The 5979-nt window shown below is 39.6% G+C and overlaps 1 long non-coding RNA gene across 1 annotated transcript; it reads left to right on the plus strand.

Annotated features, from left to right (window-relative positions):
* The first annotated feature begins 1263 nt into the window (after positions 1–1263).
* On the plus strand, positions 1264–5727 carry LOC119120438. Its single transcript, XR_005097515.1, has 2 exons — positions 1264–2327; positions 5242–5727. It is a non-coding gene; the product is annotated as an uncharacterized LOC119120438 (long non-coding RNA).
* The last annotated feature ends 252 nt before the right edge of the window (positions 5728–5979 follow it).

Here is a 5979-nt window from a genome sequence, read left to right on the forward strand (position 1 = left end):
CGAATCTTCTTTCCGTCCCGGCTTAAATCAATTCTTGTCTCCCCTACAGACTGCGTTACTGCAGAGGGGCTAAAGTACAGAATTTTACCCTTTAAACGGAGAGCCGGTCACGTACATCCGATAAGTGCACGATTGACAGAACAAAAGAAGTATGCCACCCCGGACCCTGACAGCATGCTTAAAAATTAATGCTTTCACAAAATGGTATTTATTCCCACTGTTGCTAATTCAATTACGAAAGTCTCACATGTCCGTGAATTCGATATGTCCACAAATTAAACTAATGTCTGATCCAATAAAAGTTGACTTGTAGCCCTTAAAAGTCATCAACTGAGTCAACTGTAATAAATACTAGTTCAGCAATAGTCCCTGACGCCTTCTATCTTCTGTATCTGTTCAAGCATAACGCTCAACAACTCAACTCAGTCAACTGTTATAAATTGGTCAGCAATAGTCTCTGACATCTTCTATCTTCTGTTTCTGTTGGGGCTTAACACAGAACCATCCACTTCCAGTTAAATAAAACAAAACTACATCGGTAATTGATTTGTCAAATCCAAAACAATTCCCCTCTGCTAACTCATGCAATGAAAGTTAAAGCATTTCAGCTGTGTGTGTGAACGCATTTCACTTGTGTGTGTGAGCGTGTGTGTGCGTGTGTGTGTGTGTGTGTGTGTGTGAAAGCATTTTAATTGTGTGTGTGAGAACATTTCACTGTTGTGTGTAGAAGCATTTAAGTTTAAGATCAGGGGATGTTTGAGAATATTTGCCATTTTTCACATGTCCTGAGTGTTGTTAGTCACCTAAATGTTGAACAGAGGCTGTGATTTACCGAAGTCAAATTCCTTGTTTGGCACACTCAAACATGGCGAATAAAAACTCTTGAATCTTGAATTTCAGTTGTGTGTGCAAGAACACAACATTTCAGTTGTGAGTATGTAAGCATTTCACTTGTGTGTGAGGTTCTTACTAGGGTGTGTGAATGTTTTTTCTTTCATATGTGAATGGTAATCCTGAATTATAATCCTAACAGCCCCTCACAGTGGACGTCAGGTCCCACTTCCCTGATGTTCTCTTTGATTTACTGTGGAAGATGGATGAATGGATGGATGGATGGATGGATGGATGGATGGATGGATGGATGGATGGATGGATGGATGGATGGATGGATGGACGGACGGACGGACGGACGGACCGACGAAGGGAGGGACTGACGGAGGGATGGACGGATGGAGTTGTATTAAAATGTTATGCAATGTATCTATCTGTAAAATTTTTAAGTTATCAAAAATTAACTCCCCTCGGTGACTTTTGGCCCACCCCTATACATATGTCCAAGTACATATACACATGTACATATGGTACATTGTCATATGTAGGGCTGAGCAACAATTTGAGTTTCCTGCTTTGGGTGATTTTCTGTTGTTCTGCTTGCAAACAACAGCTACTATGTACATCAAGGGGCTAGTTTACCAATGCATGGTCAATCTTGCCAATTGAGTGACTTTATCGATTCCTTGATTAATTCCTAGTTTGTATTTCTATTACATTTATCAAAAAAGCTACTAGTAGCGACCCTAATCCCTGTACTTTCAAGCCACCTATATTTTAATGAGGTTGCCTTGTTTTGCTCGTTCTGAAGCCTCATTTTATCTACTGTACTTGGTGATTTTTTTTTACTCATTCAAATTTGGGAGTCATTGACAACACGATTCTCTATGGTGTGTCAGATTTACCTATTCATTTTTGCATTAAAGACTAACCCAAAAGATCTTGCAAATATTACTGTCGAATTTCACTGATATTCATTGAGATTTTTGACTCTCTACAGAAATGTTTTTACGGTGTAAGGAGCAGAACTTTAGTGCATCCTATTCATACTTGAAAAACTAATTTAGTAGGCTAAAATTGGGCCCATGCATAAGAATTTACTTCTTGATTTTGTAATACTTCACACTCAATAGTTTAGTACAAACACACTCATTCCTAGGTAGAGTTTGGAGCACTCCATAATTTGCATATGTAAAACATGCAATCTCATAGTGTGTTACTTGTGCACAGGAAGACAATGAGTTTGGACCTGGAGCAACAACGCGTGCTGTGCAGCGCTTGGATTTCAGTAGGCAGAGGGAATGCAGCAGTTATCAGAGATTGTTTCCCATTGCTCTCCATCCATCTTCCCCTTTCCTCCTATCTGCACTCCCCATTCGCAGCCTTTCGACTTAACTTGCCAGCATGCCTCAACTTCTCCCCTCCCTTCTTCTTTCGCATAGAGACTGGACCATTGGTCCTAACTTCAGAAGCTGTGGAAGATGTGAGGGAGACAGGTAAGAAGCTCTTTCAGTATCACTTTCTCTTATACTGCGCCAGCAATATTTCTCTTACTGTAAGGTCATGCTATACAATAGGCTGCACATTAGTGATGTGTCAGCATTCACAGTACATTTGCAAGGTAAATTGGCTTCTGAGGTTTTGCATTGCTGTGAGTATAATTTTTAACATTCAGACAGTTTCTATTGGGGTATCATAGATTGCTAAAGAGACAAAATTTTAGAGCTGATAAGAAGAATGGTAACAAGAGAGGTACAGTATTTGCTGGCCGGACTACACAAGCATATGTAAAGCCAAGGTATCTAAGTTTCCAATATTATTTATTTATTTATTTAGGCACATTTTACACACATGTATTTATTCTGTTAAAATCACTGACTCAATCTGCACATGTTCAACAAAAGATGATAGCATCTGTATACAGTGAATGACAATCGATCTTTTAAAGCCAAAGGTATCTAAGTTTCCAATATTATTTATTTATTTATTTATTTATTTCTTTATTTATTTATTTAGGCATGTTACACACATTTATTTATTCTGTTAAAATAACTGATTCAATCTGAACATGTTCAACAAAGGATGATAGCATCTGTATACAATGAACGACAATCGATCTTTTCTATTATTTCAGTTGGATTAAGAGTTCTTTAAATTTAATGAGTCTGATTATTTAAAGGTTTGTTCAATCGTTTAAAAATGAGCTATGTTGGTTTTACTGAGTTGAGTAAAAGCAGGGAAAGCAGGGCTGCAATAGATGTAAAGGCTTGGGGAGCATATTTGCAAATGGAAATGAATGTGAGTCAGGTTCTGAACTGCAAAAGATAAGTGGCATATTGGAAAGTTGGGGGGAGTATAGTTTTGTGACAAGTTCCCAACAAAATGAACAGATTAAAAAAAAAAACCAGTACTGAAGGTTGAACTGTTAATGAAAATTGTGAACTTGTCTTATACAATTCAGTCATGTAGCAGAGATCGGGTCAATTATATAAGTCAAGTCAAATCAAATTTATTTATACAGCCCTTAATCACAGAAACGTCTACAAGTGCTTCACATGCCCACAGTTGACAATTAAAGACATCCCCTGATCATAACGCAGTGGTTCTTAACCTTGTTGGGATACCGAACCCCACCAGTTTCATATGCGCATGCACCGGACCCCTTGCTAGTGATTTTTTTTTTTTTTTTAATTCAAGACATAGATGTTTTTTACTGGTGCACAAAATGAGCTGTGCATGAAAATCACCTTGTTCAAAGAACAAAACCAACACAATGCATGAACTCACAACAAATTACATACTGGCAAATCAGAATTTACACGATAAATCAGGTTTGTTCGGACCTCCTCAGTGGAGGCTCTGTCGAACCCCTGCCAAGACTCACCGAACCCCTAGGGTTCGATCGAACCCAGGTTAAGAACCACTGTCATAACACTAAGCGCTGTTAAACTCAGTTATCAGGCACTTGCAATGAATCTCACAGTGAGAAGAAAGAGTGTGACAGCGGCTAAAGTCAGACTCTCAGAATAAACAGGATGAAGATTCCGTGCTCACAATTATCAGTATTATAACGTCATTGCTAAAATAATCTATAAAGGGAAATCAAGAATGCATGCACTGAGTTTTACTTTAAATATTAAACAAAAATTGATCCCATGTACTTTTTGCACATTGATTGCAAACAAACAAAACAAAATTCATTTTCAGATAAGACACCACAAAATGTCGTAGGAATGCCATAATATATTGACTAAATTAGACTTGAGCGTGAAATTAAGTTGGTGTGTGATTTTTGATGTTTTTGAATACGTTTGATATCAGGATCACACCTGAAATGAACACTAATCAACTCACAACCACACAATCACACACACGAACACACGTACCCACACTCACCCACACTCACACAAACATGTCTACAATGTGAAATGGACAGTTTTAAAAAATGTTTAAGTGTGTTAACATTTACAGTTTTTTTCAGTTGCTAACAAGCATTTGTCAAAACTCTAAACACAGTTAGCACAGCATCTGTATTTTGTAGCCATACCATTCACACATTTCATGTTGTTTCCGCACAATATGCAGTCAAACACGTTTCCCTAACAGACAAGCTATACCCCCAACAAAATTATTGATTGATTGTTGTATTATTACGAATGTGAATAACTCACAACAACCCACGATAGTAAAAACAATATTCCAAACCTTAGATACAGTATCAAAACCTCTGCTTCTGCAATTACATCAGTTCAAAGGCCATTTCTCTCAGCTGTTAATGAATAAACAATTGAATAATTGACACACAGCTGATAAATTAAAGTGGGCCGATCACAGCTGACTCCAGTGTGATTCCAGCGTGCACGTGATTATTTTTAATTTACATGCATTCCCTTTGCCCTCGCCCATGCCCCCACCAATGTGGCTGCCATGTAGGCATGTTGCTAATTCGTCATATAGCCAAGATGGCTGTCCCTGTCTGTCACTCCTGAATCAGCGACAGTGTGCTGGGATAGGTTCCAGCATGCCTGCAAGACTTTATAAGAATAAGCAGTTCAGAAAAGGATGGATGGATGGATGGATGGATGGATGGATGGATGGATGGATGGATGGATGGATGGATGGATGGATGGATGGATGGACGGGCAAACGGACAGGCGGGCAGACAGGTAGATGGATGCTTACTTTTTACATGTATGTGTATCACAGTCGTGCTGCCAAGAAAAGCAAGTCTGTCTCGTAGGTTTTACAAAACATTCCTCTTTAATATTTTTGGGTGAAATGCTCAAACGTCTTGTACTTCACCTCCAGGCATCAATCCATAAAATTGGTCAAGTTTGCGGACAACACCACCCTCATCAGGCGTATCTCAGACGGTGATTTTGTTGGCTTTACTGTACCTCCTTCCTGTAGATTACAGGACAAGAGGAAGGAGGTGCACCGACTGGTGCCCAGGTGCAACTGCAAAGACTTGGATCTTAACACCCAGTAAGCAAAAATAATAATCGTGGACTAGCATAGCTCCATCGCGCTTCCCCACCCTCACAGACTCCTTTCTCTCCATTGTGGAGTCCTTCCATTCCTGGGCCCCATCATCACACGGGACCTCGAGTGACCATTGGTTCCCTCATTAAAAAGGCCTAAGAGAGGATGTTCTCCATCACAATATGCTCAACAAACTTGCCTCCATCTCCTCTCCTCAGGCTGGAGCATTCACTTTGCTACCACCACGCTGAGAATTTTTTTTCCACAAGCTGTAAGACTGTTAAAGTCAAACACTGCTCTGCAGAACCGACATCAGACCCCACCCTCAATGATTATTCGCCTCTGTATGTTGAACACTATTTTCTTGATCCCTGTTTTCTTTTTGTCAAATACAGAGTTACCTTGTAAATATCATGCGCTTTTTTCAAGCTTCTTGCATTTTCATTCTCCTGGATCCTTTGATGCATGGCATTTTTGCAAGTTCAACCGTCAAAAAGTGTCTCTCTTATCTCTTTATGATATTTATTTCAACTTATTTTGTTGGACAATTTTCATTTTCACGAGTCTTAAGGCGGGCGGCTCGGTGGGGCACTGGGTAGCACGTCCGCCTCACAGTTAGGAGGGTGTGAGTTGGATTCCACCTCCGGCCCTCCCTGTGTGGAGTTT

This window comes from Syngnathus acus, chromosome 3 (assembly GCF_901709675.1).
Source record: "Syngnathus acus chromosome 3, fSynAcu1.2, whole genome shotgun sequence".
In the NCBI taxonomy this organism is placed as follows: domain Eukaryota; kingdom Metazoa; phylum Chordata; class Actinopteri; order Syngnathiformes; family Syngnathidae; genus Syngnathus; species Syngnathus acus.